Below are 17996 nucleotides of genomic sequence, written 5' to 3'. Positions count from 1 at the left end.
GAAATTTAAAAGCTAAATTGAGTGTGGCAACAGTAGATCTCTTTAGGAGTTAATGTTGGAAGTTTATTTTTGTTTTATTTTCTCTTCTGATATTTCTGTTCACTCTCCCAGAGCAAGTTGTACTGTGACTATTTCATAAGTATGCAGGTGGATTCATGTACTACTTTTTTTGTTATTTTTTATCATGTTGTTGACCAGTATATTATTTTTCTCTTTGATTTTTGTTCTTTTTAGTCTGCATGTGTGTGTACACACATAGTAGAAAGAACGTGGGCAGGGTGAAATGCCCTGACTCTTATGCTATTCTACTGTTCGGTGGGTCTCAACCAGGGGCAGTTGGTGCCACCAGGAACATTTCACAATGTCAAGAGACAATTTTGTTTGTTAGAATTGGGTTGGTCGGGGTGTGCTATGGGTATATAGTGAAAGAAGCCAGGGATGCTGCTAAACATACTGCAGTGCACAGGACAGAGGTTTGCAATAAAGAATTACCAGGCCCAAAATGTCAATAGCTCTGAGGCTGAGAAACCCTGGACTAGCTGAACAAAATACCGTCTTAATGCTTTTGCACTAAGACCAAATAATTACAGTTTTGCTCCATCATTGCAATGAATGGGCACTATGTGGTAAGGATACTTCTAAGTCTTCAATATTTCACCTGAAAGTTTCAAGTTCTCTGATGTGGCATAATGACTAAATCTTTCTGAACGTGATCTTCCTTTTGATAAAATGGAACTAACATGGCCTTAATCCTATGGTTGCTAGAAGTATTAAATTAGATGCGTACATAAAACATTTAGCAGTGTGTTCAAGATAGATTCTGAAGAGTGATTCCTCATCTCCCATGATGTTATAACACATTTTAGCAACTTCAAAAAGATTAGTTTTTATTTTAACATTTCAGTCAGAAGAGGAAATACCTATGAATGTTTAATCAAGACAATAAGAAAGAGAGGGATTATTTAGTGTTAGCTTGATGGCTCTATTTTCTTTTTTACTTTAAACTTTTCATGTTACACTTCAGCAGGAATTATTTTTGCACCTTAAACATGATCTTCCAGTGGGAAATCTTGAGCAATGTAGCATTGGGGCAAGAAATAAATCTACACACTTCTTTTAGTCACCTTGAGGAAAAAAAAATATTGATTAAAGTTTTAATTCTTTAAAGTTAATTATTTTCTTGAAGAAAAAAAGGACATGCATATCTGTATATATAAATTCCATATATTTAAACAGATTTCAGGATACTCTATGAAGTTTCTTTAAAAATAGCATGCACAGTTAGCTCATTTAGCAAGATATTTCTACCTATTTTTCTCCCCCAAATAAAGAATAAAATATCCTGGCTGGGATTTCCTACAAATATGATATAGAAAACTTGTATCGTTTAGAAATTTATGATTGCAGATTTATAGAAATACAGTCAAATGAGTGAATGCCTATATTCCAGGTATTCATACATAATGTAATCTTGAATCCTTATTTTTTTGGCAAGGAAGACATCAAAAGTTTTCATGCGGTTCAGACATTTCAATATGCATATACTTTCCTTCCATTTCTTTCATTTCCCCAGGCAAGCACAAAACTTTACAATAAAATTGCCTGTTTAGTAGTTTTCATTTCTTTCTAGAATCCTTCAGAAAATGTTAAAAGTTTCTCTGACAAGGTTGGCTATTTTTCAACAAACATAATAAATCCAGGGTTTAAGTAGTCATGTACTTTTACAAAGCATATAAAAACAGACTTACCTTGAATTTATGGATTTTCTATTACATGAAATACTTGAGAGTTAATAAAAATTTTCCTTTTTTTATCACAGTGTGTGATTCAGTTTTATACTAAGATATCTGAGTGTCCTTTTGAGAAAGTTAAAAGTAATGGTAACAATGTGAAGCAACTCAAGTATGTGTAAGATTATCCACTGAGGTGTAGGAAGAAACCTATAGCACTTCTAATTATATTTTTTATTTAAAAACTAAAGAAAGGGTTAAGCTTCTGACTTTAGGACACAAGAACTTACCACATCCCACACACAGTAGTGAGGTGTTGGTTGGGATACTCAACACGTCTGAGGACTCCTGTGATATCCTAAACATCACAGGGTTCCACAGAGTTGCTTTCACTTTTCATTTCAAAGTAATGCCACAAACTAAAATTTCTCTTTGCCTGTTTAAGTGTTTCGTTAAAACTTAAATATTCTCCCCAAATGAACAAGTTTTTAAAATATTCCCCAGTAGAAATCGTAGTTCAAAGATAATACTAACATAAAATAAGTGAACAGTAAGAAAATGGCAGAACTACCTTTTCTCCTATTACTAGTAGATCTTTAGAAGCAGCATTATGAGAAAGACAGTAATGACTTAATGAGACAGAATAATAAATTAGTTAAAAATTAATATTATCATCTTATTGAAATATGAATTTATATCCACTGCTATAACAATGAACCAACTCCTAACTGTGTATGTGTTTATGTCTGTGTCAGCATATATGTAATAAATACTGTAACTTTACGAGGTAACTTTTAAAATTTTCACATCCACTAACAATTATATAAAACTAAACCAATTTAGAACCAGACTTTTGAATATCTGTATCCTTAATTGCTAAGCCAATTTTTTAGGGAGAAATCAAAATCAATAACATAATTGCCACTATTATTATTAATATATTAATAATACATGCAATAAGTATTAATAATATTGTATATAATATATTTACAATAATCCTCCTATTATATAATAACTGAACGTTTAACCATATGTTAGTGAGAACAAAACAAATTTTCTCTATCTCTAATAAATAAAAGAAAATTGAAAATTTTTCTTTAATTTTTATCTCATCTGTTTTAAATGTATTATTAAATTTTTATTTATTATATATATAGAATATACTGGTGTATAATCATACTATATATAAACATGTTTACATATATATGCATATCCACACACATACAGCAAAATTAAAATTTTTTACTGATGGAGAGTCACTAACAAAAATGCTTTAAAAATGTTGCTGTAATGTTAGGAGTAGAAACAATATGTTTTTTTCCTTCAAAGGACCTACAAATATAATAAAAATAACAATGTTTTATTTTCCTTTAGTAACTTCAAAACAGGAAAAATAGAGCTATTGATTATGAAATATAAAGCAAATATTTGTTGAAAGGATTATGCTAAAATTTTAAACCATTTAATCAATAAATGGTAACATATGCAGTTCAACTCTTTTTTTTGGAAATGTAAAGAAAATTATTAAAAATATCAGTATTTTATACAATGCTTTATGTGAGTTTATGTGGCTTTTTAACATTACAGAGTGCTTTCACACACTTTTGTTTGTTTTAATTTTGACAAATGGAGCCATTTGGACACTATTTAGATTGGGTGTGTTTTGTTCCATTTTTCAGAAGACAAATCTGAGGTTCAGAGAGGTCATTCACTCAAGCACACACCTAAGAGACATAAAGACATGAATCTTCTCCCTCGTATTTCTCCGTTGAGTTCTTAATCTCTTCTAGTTCACATTGATGCTGTTTTCATAAATATTTTCCAAGTATATAAAATTGATATGCTAACACTTACTGCTTTTTTCTCATGTCCCTCAAAAGGCATATTTGATGACAGTCAAATGACTGACAGTAATTGTTTTTAAATTTTTGTTAGTTAGGAGGTCATAATTTTTTAGCTTCTTTTTAATGGATTAACATTTGTTAGAAAATTACTTTGCCATGATAGCATCAATTTTAATTTGTTGATGTGTATGGCAGAGATGACTGTCCATCAAAATCTTCTTCCTGGACACAGGGCAAAATGACATTTTCCAGCATCTCTTTCAGTCCGTGTAGTCACTGGAGTTCTTCTTAATGGGATAAGAGTAGAGACAGCGTGTGCTACTTTCATGTTTGAACCTCTAACTGGGTACCTGTGCCTCCTCCTCATGACTCCTCTCTCCTGTTACCAATCGCTGGGCATGACAGCCTAGCCTTTAGGATGTGGACAGTGACGAGACCCTAAAGGACAGCAGAGTTCTAAAAGGGAGTAAACAGGAGCTGTGGATCCTTGTGTGGAGAACTGCCCACCAGCCAGGAACACCTGCCTGGATGATTAAAGGAGAAAGAAATAGCAACCCTTTGTGGGTCTTTTTGTTACAGCAGTTTACAGTAGGCTTTAATATGATATTTTACAGGCTTTAATATTTACAGGCTTTAATATAATATTTTAAATTTAATTTTTAAGCACATTGTTTTACTTTTCACAATCTACCAAGTGTATGGAGGTTTTCAGCACATTTTTCTTTACCCCTTGGCTTCTCTGACTTCCCAGACCTATAGAGAAGGTCCAATCATTACTTAACCTTAATTCCCATTACATTTGATAGCAAAAGTTCTGGCAAGTTTTCTGTTTACCTCTTGGGCTTTTCTGTTAGGCTTGCTTAATGGCCTGATTTGTACAGTGAAATGAACTTTAGCTCACATTTTAAATCTCAAAGCTTACATTGTGATGCACATAGCAAACGCTGGGAAAAAGCACTAAAAGGCACAGAATGTGTCAATTTTCTCCACCCCTGCATTGTAAAGACTCTCCTTAAGACCTTAAAAATGGCAGAATGATTCTCTTTCCGTGTACAACACGTAATCCATTAGATGCCTTCACCTGAAGAAATTACATGCTGTACAGCAGTCATTTTAGAAAAGAGTTACGTATAGTTGGCTACATTAACAACAATTTTATACTCTGCCTTGGAGTCTCTGGCTATTATGGACTCTTATGAGTGACTGTAATAATTTCTTCTAAACAGTTGAAGAATAGTTTATTCTGGGACACCTACTATATAGCCCACTTCCCGTCTCTCAGAGGACTAATCCAAGGCTCATTTCCAAGGTTTAGAGACTTTTATATAGTGATTAGACTGGGAATTCCTACGTTTACATAGACCAAAATCCACTCGGGAAATTGCTCGCAATTCCACGGTGACTCAGGATTTGCAAGGAATTACAAATAACACTCAATTCGATGCTAGAAGTCTAATATACTCTGTACAATCGGGTGTTAGGAGGATTGAAATGGAAGTAGTCTTGTTCAGGCTTCAGGGACAATGCTAGGCGTCTAACAGATTCGTGACCTCCCTGCTTGTGAGCTACCGCCAGCTAGTCCGGTGGCACTTAATGATAAAGAAGGGAGTGGATCCTGGAATTTCTTGAGCCTTGGGGACCTGGCCAGTTGCCGGGGGTCTAGAAATTCTTATGATACACACAATGAGATAAACGGCGTTGATGAAGAAACCCAGAGCTGCCTATTTGCACTTAAACTGAGGATATCAAGTTTGCGGCCTGGTATTATAAGCGGGACTCCCCTAAACTGCCTTTGAAGTCTCAGATGCACTGCCCAGAACCTTCCCAGCTGGGACTCCAGATTGCTGTTCAAAGGGCTTCCCAGCGCTGTTCAAGTCTGTCGGCCCAATTTGGAGATGTACATGCTTTTTCTTTCCTTCCCCTTTTCATTTCTCTTTCTTCCTTTTTAATGACTTTCTATTAGAGTTAAGTTGAAATTGTCTATGTGTGTGACCAGTGGTGTCTTTTTGTTAACGAATCTTCCGAACCTAGGAAGAAAATAAAACTTTGGTCAAAACACCTGGTTTCTGCTCATTTATCTGTCCTTCACTGAATTAACACTATTTTCATAATAGATTGCTGTGTGGTTTAATACAACTCTAAGGACAAAAAGAATTAGGAAAAATGAAGTTCTGAATAACTGGAAGGCAAAAAAGTTTTGTATGTCTACAAATAGCTGTAGTAACCAGCCATAAGAAATATCTATCTATATATTATATATGTTTAAATTCCAAGCGTGTACCAGATTTTCCTAAGATCACTTCAAATCTGTGCATACTAACTTTCTCCTGCTCATGTTTCCTACTTGTCTCCTTCATCTGTTACATCAAAAAAATAAGCATTTTCTTAAAACTTCCTACCCTTACACTAATTACACTGATGATGTGATTTATGGTAACATAGTGAAGATGTAAAGGGGAAAGATCCAGACTGTTTCAATGCATAGAGAAGTCAGTGAAATAGTAGTGTTTTTAAAAATGGACAAAAGAAGAAAAAAAGAAAAATACCTCCTTTGTCTGATTAACCTTAAACCTTTGGAATAAAAGCCTACTCCTGATTGGTTACATAGCAAGATATGTGTATATGTATATGTGTGTGTGTGTGTGTGTGTGTGTGTGTGTGTGTGTGTGTGTGTGTGTGTGTGTAGGCTGTGCACATGAGTTTCAACTTTAAATAAAACAAATTTTCACTTGGAATATGTTTATGCTTAATTAGTATAAACTCTACTGTGTTGTATGTAACATTTTGTAATTTGGGGTGATGGATGGTACAGAGCTTAAAGAATTACTTCAAAGGAGCTCATATATTCTCTTTCCTGATTGTGATTATTAAGAATCTTTTAAATTTTGTTGCTTATAATTCTCATAAAAATCCCATGGAAGTGGGCACATTGATGACTAGAGAAGTTCTAGTTTGCTCAGCAGTGGGTAGAAAGGAGAGAGAAGCTGAGTATCTCTTCTTCCTGGCCCAGTTGCCTAGCCTCTATGGCATATGGCCATTTTTCTCCTTCCTTCCTAAAAATGTTACATTCCCCTTGTCCTCCTCTCACTACTTAAAAATAATACAACTTAATGTAGGCAGTTTCTCCCAGGGATATTTCTCAGTGGGGCAGTTTTGGGATTTTGGAAGACTAACTCCTTTGCCTTTAGGGTAGTTGGAAGGTCTCTGGTTCCACCAAGGGTGTTGTGGAATGATCCAGAGTCTTGGAATGTGGGTCTCTTTGCATCAGTATAGGCAGGCATGGGAGATTTATCTAGTAAGTGTGGTTGTGAGAAAGTAGTTGCCTGAGAAAAAAGACTTACTTTATCTTCTGGGCATCCTCTTATTGCTGAGAACTGTAGTTCTTGATGCAATAATAAAAATGGCATTGTACTTAACATTCAAACAGCTAACATAAAGATCAAAATATTTCAATAATAAAATAAACTGTAGATACCTTTACTTTTTTATATTTAATACAAAGTAATTTTAATAGACTTTTACTTAAGATAAAAATCTATAAAAGAGACTTTAGTTATACTTATCTATTAACTAATTCTATTATTTTAATTTAGTCAGTACAAAAATATATGCACATTGTTTTCTAAGATTTGCCTTCCATGAAGAGACTGCTCTGATAGGCATATTTCTAAAGGTCATTGGAAGTCAGAAAGTCTTGGTGGCATCTCTAGATTCACAATGAGGGCATTGTCACAGATGAGGCAAAGTTGAAGTCTGCATAAATATCAAAGCATTACCTAGGGCTTACAGTACTGTTCTCCTCAAAGAATTATGTTAATTGGAGTAAAAGACATAGTCTCACACAATTTTTATTTCCTCTCGAGTGCCTGGCAGAGTTCTAGGCACTTGGTGGATTTGCATAAATCTTTGTTAAACAAAAATGAAGGATTTGAGACCATCAAAGTCAGCAGTTCATTTAAGATTCTTTACCAGTTAGCTATCTCTGTGGAACCAAACACTTGTAACTTAAGAGTTTTAAAGCTACAATCATTTCCTTCCATCTCATGATAATGAGTCTTTGGAAAGTTCTGCAGATCTAGGTCATACTTGACTGACCTTGGTGTAATCAGGGGGTGAGTCAGCTTGGGCCTGGCTGGTCTAAGACTGCCTCAGCTGGGGTGGGTCAGCTCGGCTCAGGGTAGTCTCTCATCAGGCAGCTGGCCCGTCCAACTTATTCTCAAGGTAAGCGGGAAGGGTTCCGAGAGTGCAGCATGAACGGCCTCCAGAGCCCTGTACTCAGAATGCCACGCTGTGACAGCCCTGCATTCCATTGGCCAAGTCAAGTCACAAAGTCAGCTCTGATTCCAGAGAAATCAGAGAAAGCAAGTTCACTTCTAGTTGGGAAGGGCTGCAATATCACATATAAACAACATGCATATCGGAAGGGGTGGTGAGTAGGGGCCCTTTTTATAATCAATATCTGAAATATTGAAGCAAAAAAAAAGAAAGAAATCAGAATGTACTCAAAGCTCAAAATTCCCGCATGATGAAGTTGTGAGTAGCCACATATTTTTTCCTGTCAGCAACTCTAAATGACGGGGAAAAAAAAATCCACAATTGGTGGCAGCAGAATAAGCTTTTCAAATGATTTATGTTATTTGTCAAAACAGAGTAGTTATTCACACAGACAACCCAGCTGTGGATTTGTCAAAGCCCTGATTTTCGTGATCTGAGCATTGCTATTTATAGTACAATGTTTCTACTGGGTGGGCCTTTCATTTCCTCTGCTTTATTTTTTTTACCTTTCTGCAATATTTGCTGTTTAAATTTATATCAGTTGCTACAAAAATCCCTTTACACTACAAAGAATGATTGGTTTAGTCACTCTGATAATATTTCTTTTTTTCTAAAGTGATGCACAAAACAGCAGAACCTTTTTATAAACACACTTTGGGGAGGATTATTCATTTTTTTAAATTGTTAAACCTTATTTTTTCTTTAAGAGCAGTTTTAGGTTTACAGAAAATTGAGCAGAAAGTACAGAGCTTCCCATACACCCTCTCTCCACAAACACACACACTCCCTCATTATCAGCATGCCCTGCTAGATCGGTACATTTGCTATAATCGATGAACCTACATTGAAACATCATAATCACCCAAAGTCCATAGTTTATATTGGGGTTTACTCTTGTTGTAGATTCTGTGGGTTTGGACAAATGTAGAATGACATGTATCCATCATTAAACATTCTATAGCGTATTGCCACTGCTTTAAAATTTTTCTGTGCTCTAATGTAGGGCCTTAACTATACTTACACCCCTACTTCCCTATCGATACTTTTGAGCTTTAAGCTTTTTCGGCTGGCAATAAGATACTGGAATGTCCCCCCCCCCTGGGCAGAAACCGTTCCGAGCAAACAGGTATGGCGGGGGATGAAACCTCGAGCAAACCAGTATGGCGGGTGATAAGAATGATTAAGCCAGAGTTTAAAGGTCGCCCTAGCCAACCATAACTCATGTGACTCAACCCCCCACCACAAAAACACGAAAATGTAAAGTAGGCATCCGACAGCTAACCAATCAAGGAACTAGAGCCAAGACCCCACTCCGGTAAATGTAAAGTAGGCATCCGACAGCCAACCAATCAAGGAAGTAGAGCCAAGTCCCCACTCCGGTCCAGGAACAAACAAACCAATGAGAAAAAAACCCTTGATATATCCACACTTTGCATAATGAAAAATGAAAGCTATAAAATGTATGTGATTCCGCTTGGGGGGGTTCCTCTTCGGCCTCCTGCGTGAGGACCAAGGAACCCCGGTGCACCGGCTCCTAATAAACCTCTTGCGTGTTGCAGCGACTCTCGACTCTTGGCGGTTCTTGGGCGAGCTGGGATCCCTCAGAGACCGTTCAGGTCTAACAGATTGGGGGCTCGTCCGGGATCCCCACTCGCCCCGGGTCGCAGGAACCTCGGGAGTCGGAGGTATCAGGTAGGCCTAATTGTCTGTCTGTTCGTCTTCTGTCCTCTGTAAGCCGCGTAGGCCTAATTGTCTGTCTGTTCGTCTTCTGTCCTCTGTAAGCCGCCATCAGAAAGAAGCCATGTGAACCGGGTCGCTGTGAAATCTGTATTGGACTCCTGGCTAGGCAGACGTGCCAATAGCTGGTGTCCACGGACCCTGGGGGACGCCCTGGTGGTCCATCTGGAAGGAGAGACAAATTTTGTCTCCCCTTCACCGGTCCTGGCAGGATATACAAACTGCCATCTGAATCTGAGTTGGTTGCAGTTTTTAAACGAGCTCGCGGCGGCAATATTAAGGTGTGTCTTCTGAAATTTTATTGTTCTCCTGTGCTCTATCTTTCTCCTGACGGACGATAATGGGACAAACTATGACGACGCCTCTCTCTCTCACTCTAAGTCACTGGACCGAAGTTAAGTCTAGGGCCCAGCCCGTGGACGGTGTGAGGCCGGTAGCGGCCCCCGGCGCGCCGGGCCCGGGTCTTCCCGGAGTCGGGTTGCTTGGGAATGCAGCCCAAAGCGGGTGGTAAACTCCATCTAAGGCTAAATACCGGCACGAGACCGATAGTCAACAAGTACCGTAAGGGAAAGTTGAAAAGAACTTTGAAGAAAGAGTTCAAGAGGTAAACGGGTGGGGTCCGCGCAGTCCGCCCGGAGGATTCAACCCGGCGGCGGGTCCGGCCGTGCCGGCGGCCCGGCGGATCTTTCCCGCTCCCCGTTCCTCCCAACCCCTCCCCCCGCCCTCCCTCCGCCCCTCGCCTCTCCCCCCGCGTCTCCGCGGGCGGGTGGGTCGCGGGGGTAGGCGGGCGGGGCCGGGGGTGGGGCCGGCGGGGGACCGCCCCCCGGCCGGCGACCGGCCGCCGCCGGGCGCATTTCCACCGCGGCGGCGCGCCGCGACCGGCTCCGGGACGGCTGGGAAGGCCGGTGGGGAAGGTGGCTCGGGGGGGCCCCGTCGTCGTCGTCGCGGGCGTCGTCGCAGTCGTCGCGGTCGTCGTCGTCGTCGCGGTCGTCGTCGTCTCGGCGGCTGGCCAGCGGCGGCGGCGGCGGCGGCGCCGGCGTCGGCGGCGTCGGCGGCGGCGGCGGCGGGCCCACCCCTCCCCGAGTGTTACAGCCCCCCGGCAGCAGGGCTCGCCGAATCCCGGGGCCGAGGGAACCAGACCCGTCGCCGCGCTCTAACACGTGCGCTCATGCTCCACCTCCCCGGCGCCGCTCGTGGGGGGGCCCAAGTCCTTCTGATCGAGGCCCAGCCCCGGACGCCGAGAAGTCATCTGAAGCCCCGGGCCCACGGAAGGCGATATATCCAGACTTGCAGTCCGATCTGCTTCTCCTCGATCCCCCACCACCACCTTACCCTCCAGCCCTAGACCCCATACCGCCTCCCGATTCCCCAGCTCCACAACCCTCCGCACCATTAGGGCCACCTGTTGTGGCAGAGGGGGTGGGTCCCTCGGCGGGCACCAGAAGCCGGAGGGCTATTTCCCCGGATTCTACCGCTCTACCCCTTAGAGAATATGGCCCCCCCGATAACCACGGGAATAGGCCCCTCCAATACTGGCCCTTTTCCTCTGCAGATCTTTATAACTGGAAGATGCATAACCCTACTTTCTCTGAAAATCCACAGGCTCTCACTGCTTTAATAGAGTCTCTTGTCTTCTCCCACCAACCCACCTGGGACGATTGTCAACAGCTCCTCCAGACTCTCCTCACAACTGAGGAAAGGCAACGGGTTCTCTTGGAGGCTAGAAAGAATGTGTTAGGCGCCAATGGGCAACCTACCCAGTTGCCTAACGAGATTGATGCCGGTTTTCCACTCGTCAGGCCGAATTGGGACTTCAATACCCCAGAAGGTAGGAGCACCTGAAGATGTATCGCCAGGCTCTGGTGGCAGGTCTCCATGGAGCGGCCAGGCGCCCCACGAATTTGGCCAAGGTAAGAGAGGTAACTCAGGGGCCCCAGGAGTCGCCAACCGTGTTCCTAGAATGCTTAATGGAGGCTTTTAGACGGTTCACTCCTTATGATCCAACTTCTGAGGAACATAAGGCCACCATAGCAATGGCCTTTATTGACCAGGCGGCCCCTGACATTAGAAAGAAGTTACAAAGGCTGGATGGTTCAGGACTTAGTAAAAGAGGCAGATAAAGTATATAATAAGAGGGAAACAGAAGAGGAAAGGGAAGAAAGGAAGCCGAAGGAGCAAGAGGCCCGTGAATTAAGGCGGGACAAGTGGCAAGAGAGGAATTTGAGTAAGATACTGGCCACTGTAGTCAGAGGAGGAAATATTAGAGACAGGAATAGACAGGAAGGGCGGACAGGAAGGCGACCATTAGACAAGGATCAATGTGCTTACTGTAAAGAAAAAGGTCACTGGGTAAGAGAATGCCCTAAAAAGAAGAATGGGGGAAAACCAACCAGAGACAAAATTTTACCCCTGGAAGAGGAAGATTAGGGAAGTCAGGGCTCGGACCCTCTCCCCGAGCCCAGGGTAACTCTTAAAGTGGAGGGGGAACCCGTCCAGTTCTTGGTAGACACCGGCGCTCAGCACTCAGTCCTCCTCCACCCAAAAGGCCCCCTCTCAACTAAAAGGTCATGGGTCCAGGGGGCTACAGGAAATAAGCAGTACTCATGGACCACACGAAGGACAGTAGACCTTGGGATGGGACAAGTAACCCACTCATTCTTGGTCATACCTGAGTGCCCATACCCTCTGCTAGGCAGGGACTTACTCTCTAAGGTGGGGGCCCAAATCCACTTTCAACCAGAAGGGCCCACTATAACTGACAACCAAGGGAGATTACTCCAAATTTTGACTATGAAGCTGGAAGATGAACATAGGTTATATGAAGTGCCCTCGCCTCCACAAGTTGATATGCAGGATTGGGTGACCAGGTTTCCACAGGCTTGGGCAGAAACTGCCGGTATGGGAATGGCAAAATATCGCCCCCCCGTGGTGGTAGAACTCAAAGCAACCGCCACCCCGGTGACAGTCCGCCAGTACCCTATGAGCAAAGAAGCTCGGGATGGCATTCGTCCTCAAATACAAAGGTTGCTAGAATTAGGGATCCTGGTAAGGTGCCAATCTGCATGGAATACCCCTCTTTTACCAGTTAAAAAGCCAGGAACTAATGATTACCGGCCGGTACAAGACCTACATGAGGTGAATAAGCAAGTAGTGGACCTCCACCCCACGGTGCCCAACCCCTACAATCTCTTAAGTACTCTTCCACCTCAGCACACTTGGTACACTGTTTTGGATCTTAAAGATGCTTTCTTCTGCCTGAGACTCTCCTCTCTCAGCCAGCCTTACTTTGCATTCGAATGGAAGGATCCAGCGTCGGGGATGTCAGGCCAGCTGACCTGGACTCGCCTACCCCAAGGATTCAAGAACTCCCCCACCATTTTCGACGAGGCCCTACACCAGGATTTGACATCCTATAGAGAGTCCAACCCACAGGTAACTCTCCTTCAATATGTTGATGATCTTCTTTTATCGGCAGAGACCCAAGAAGACTGCGTCAGGGGGACTGAAAGGCTATTAACGGAACTTGAGACACTGGGATATCGGGCTTCAGCAAAGAAAGCACAAATATGTCAACGACAGGTCAGTTACCTGGGGTACTTGCTAAAAGAAGGACAGAGATGGCTCTCGGAAAGCAGGAAAAACACCGTTGCCCACATACCGGCCCCCAAGAGTCCTAAACAGGTTAGGGCATTTTGGGGGACGGCCGGATTCTGTAGGCTATGGATTCCGGGGTTTGCTGAATTAGCAGCCCCTTTGTATCCCCTGACCAAGAACGGCATCCCTTTCGCTTGGGGTGATAAAGAACAACGGGCTTTTGACCAAATTAAACGAGCCCTGCTATCAGCCCCGGCTTTGGGGCTACCAGATGTAACTAAGCCTTTCTATCTGTACGTGGCCGAGAATAAAGGTATCGCAAAGGGAGTACTAACTCAGAAACTGGGCCCCTGGAATCGCCCGGTTGCGTACCTATCAAAGAAATTGGATCCTGTGGCAACAGGATGGCCCGCCTGCTTAAAAATAATCGCCGCCGTGGCCGCTTTGGTCAAAGATGCTGACAAATTGACTTTGGGACAGAACTTAACGATAACAGCCCCCCATGCATTAGAAAATGTGATTCGTCAGCCACCCGACAGGTGGCTAACAAATGCCAGAATGACTCATTACCAAACCCTGCTGTTAAATTCAGACCGTATTAAGTTTACATCAGCCACAGGACTTAACCCGGCCACCTTGCTGCCTGACCCCGACCTAGAAGGCACCACCACCATCATCCATGATTGTCAGGAAGTATTGGCTGCAGCCCACGGTAGCAGGCCAGACTTGATGGATCAGCCTCTCCCCGATGCCAACTTTACCTGGTTTACCGATGGAAGCAGTTTCCTAGAAGAAGTTTTCATAGATACCTTCTCAGGATGGATAGAAGCTTTCCCAACGAAAAAGGAGACAGCTACTATGGTGACCAAGAAGATCTTAGAAGAAATTTTCCCGCGGTTCGGGGCACCAAAGGTAATAGGATCCGATAATGGTCCCGCCTTCGTCGCCCAGGTAAGTCAGGGTGTGGCCAAATACCTGGGGACTGATTGGAAATTACATTGTGCCTATAGACCCCAGAGTTCAGGACAGATAGAAAGAATGAATAGAACTCTAAAAGAGACCCTAACTAAATTGTCCATAGAGACTGGCGGTACAGATTGGACGGTGCTCCTTCCCTTAGCCCTGTTTCGGGCTAGAAATACCCCCTCCCGCTATCATCTCACTCCATTTGAAATTCTATACGGGGCCCCACCTCCCCTTCTCACGCTCGGGGAAGGAATAAGTCCTGACTGCCAGAATAACACTGACTTATATGCTAGGCTATTGGGACTCCAGTTGGTCCAAGAGGAGGTGTGGTCCCAGCTGGCAGAGGCTTACCGACCCGGAACACCAGCAGAAGCTCATCCTTTCCAAGTCGGAGATTCCGTGTACGTCCGTTGACACCGAACCCAGACGCTAGAGCCTCTGTGGAAAGGACCATACATCGTCCTGCTCACCACCCCCACGGCTGTAAAGGTAGACGGCATCGCTGCTTGGATTCACGCCTCACACATAAAAGCTGCGCCAGCGTCTGCATCATCATCGGAATGGCGGGCCCAAAAGACCAGCAACCCGCTCAAGCTCAAGCTCCTGCGCTCACCAGACTCATAACTCTGACTTTGTTACCCCTACTGGCTGTGAGTAACTTTAGTCCTCACCTGCCCCAGCGTTTAACCTGGCAGGTAATTTCCCAAACTGGAGATGTAATATGGTCTGTTAGCCATACTGCTGCCCCTTGGACCTGGTGGCCAGACCTCTTCCCCGATGTTTGTAAGTTGGCCCTGGGAGCCCCCCCTAACTGGGATGTAAGGGGATATCACGATCAACAAACTGCCCCGAATCAGCGGCCGGGGACAGCGCCCGGGGACTGGGGATTAGTCCCTGGGGGGGGAGGTTGTTCGACCAAGAATCAGAGAATCATGCTCAGGGCCCTCTCCTTTTATGTATGCCCTGGGTTCCATCGTCACCGGTCTTTGAATTATCAGTGCGGGGGAAGAGAACATTTCTATTGCAAGAGCTGGGGATGTGAAACCACTGGGGACACCTACTGGAAACCCACCTCTAGCTGGGATTTTATCAAGGTAATGGCCAACTACACCCATCACGACAATGTGCCCGAATGTTCAACGTGGTGCCATCCCCTTAAAATTTCTTTTAGTGAACCTGGGAAGAAAAACAAAAATTGGATAGGTGGCCATTCATGGGGTATAAGGTTTTACAAAGCAGAATATGATGATGGGCTCCTAATGACCATCAAATTAAAGATCGAGACCCCTACTCCCGTCCCTATGGGCCCCAATCCTGAGATTGGGCACCCTCTGCTACCCTTGGCCCCACCCACAATACTACCAGGGATAAGAAACCAGACTTCTGGACTAAAAGAAATAACAAGCAAACCCAGAGCCCCCCGAGACCGAATGCTCTCATTGGTCCAGGCGGCTTTTGGGGTCCTAAATGCCACAAATCCAGAGGCTACCAAATCATGTTGGCTTTGCTATGCTGCTCCTCCCCCTTATTATGATGCTATAGGATATAGTTCTAATTTTAGTAATGTCAACTCTTCAGATCAATGTCGATGGAAACAAGAAGGAAATAATAAATTGACCTTGTCTTCAGTATCAGGAAACGGTACATGTGTAGGAACGCCCCCCCCGTCCCATCGACATCTCTGTACCAATTCAAGCCTCCCACAGGGCTCAGGATATCTCCTCCCTCCTCAGGATGGATGGTGGGCATGTAACACGGGATTGACCCCTTGCATTTCTCTAGAGGTCCTCAATGCTTCGGCCGACTTTTGTGTGTTAGTCCAGCTGGTCCCCAGACTCATCTATCATTCAGATTCATCTTTTCTAGACGAATATGAAGGCAAAAGGAGACTTAGGAGAGAGCCCGTAACCCTCACCCTGGCTGTACTCCTAGGATTAAGAACGGCAGTCGGGGTAGGAACAGGTGCAACAGCCCTCATCCAACAACCTCACTACTATGCTAACTTAAGACAGGCTGTAGATGTCGATCTCCGGGCGTTAGAAAGTTCCATAACTCAGTTAAAAGAATCACTCACCTCGCTCTCAGAGGTAGTAATGCAGAACAGGAGGGGACTAGACCTGCTGTTCCTTAAGGAAGGTGGACTATGTGCCGCACTAAAAGAAGAGTGCTGTTTTTATATTGATCATTCTGGGGCTATCACCGAAACTATGGACAGGCTTAGGGAGCGCCTGGACAAAAGGCAACAAGAAAGGGAAAATCAAAAAGGATGGTTCCAATCATGGTTTGACAAATCACCCTGGCTTACTACTTTAATTTCCACCTTGTTAGGACCCCTCATTATTTTGTTGCTGCTCTTAACTTTTGGACCATGCATTTTAAATCGCTTGATAGCCTTTATCAGGCAACGTGTCAGCGCAGTACAAGTGTTAATGCTAAGACAACAATATCAAAGCTTGCAGAGAGAGGCTGAAATTCCATGATTGAAATTAATTGCAAAAAGAAAAGGGGGGAATGTAGGGCCTTAACTATACTTACACCCCTACTTCCCTATCGATACTTTTGAGCTTTAAGCTTTTTCGGCTGGCAATAAGATACTGGAATGTCCCCCCCCTGGGCAGAAACCGTTCCGAGCAAACAGGTATGGCGGGGGATGAAACCTCGAGCAAACCAGTATGGCGGGTGATAAGAATGATTAAGCCAGAGTTTAAAGGTCGCCCTAGCCAACCATAACTCATGTGACTCAACCCCCCACCACAAAAACACGAAAATGTAAAGTAGGCATCCGACAGCTAACCAATCAAGGAACTAGAGCCAAGACCCCACTCCGGTAAATGTAAAGTAGGCATCCGACAGCCAACCAATCAAGGAAGTAGAGCCAAGTCCCCACTCCGGTCCAGGAACAAACAAACCAATGAGAAAAAAACCCTTGATATATCCACACTTTGCATAATGAAAAATGAAAGCTATAAAATGTATGTGATTCCGCTTGGGGGGGTTCCTCTTCGGCCTCCTGCGTGAGGACCAAGGAACCCCGGTGCACCGGCTCCTAATAAACCTCTTGCGTGTTGCAGCGACTCTCGACTCTTGGCGGTTCTTGGGCGAGCTGGGATCCCTCAGAGACCGTTCAGGTCTAACACTATCCCTCCCCTCCCCTACCTCTGGCAACTGACGATCTTTTCACAGTTTTTAGTTTTGCCTCTTCCAGAATATCATATAGTTGGAATAATACCATATATAGCCTTTTCACACTGGCTTCTTTTACTTAACAAGATGCATTTCACATTCTTCTGTCTTTTAATTGCTTGACAACTCATTTCTTTTTAGCACTGCATAATAAATATTTCGTTGTCTGGATTACCACAGTGTGTTTAACCATCCACCTACTGAAGAATATCTTGGTTGCTTTCAAGTTTTGGCAGGTGTGAATAAAGCTGATACAAATATTCACTTGCAGGTTTTTGTGTGGATATACATTTTCAATTCATTTGTATAAATACCAAGAATTACAGTTGCTGGATGGCATGGTAAGAGTATGTTTAGTGTTGTACAAAACTGCCAAACTTCCAAAGTGGCTGTACCATTTTCTATTCCCACCAGCAATGAATGAGAGAGTTTCTTGGAACGTGGCTCCACATCCTCACCAATGTTTGACGTTCTCAGTGTTTTGCATTAGGACATTATTAGCTTTTAAACATTTTATCTTTAAATTGCTTAGCCTCTTTATAGTTTTGACTTGTAGTTACATAGTAGAGACATTAAAATTTATTTAATTGCAATTTACATAAAACTTTAAGTGAAATGTATACATCTTATAACTAGCATTAATCATATATAAAAATCTGATTCTCTT

This window comes from Kogia breviceps, chromosome 5, assembly GCF_026419965.1.
Source record: "Kogia breviceps isolate mKogBre1 chromosome 5, mKogBre1 haplotype 1, whole genome shotgun sequence".
NCBI lineage: Eukaryota > Metazoa > Chordata > Mammalia > Artiodactyla > Physeteridae > Kogia > Kogia breviceps.
This window is presented reverse-complemented; position numbering follows the sequence as displayed.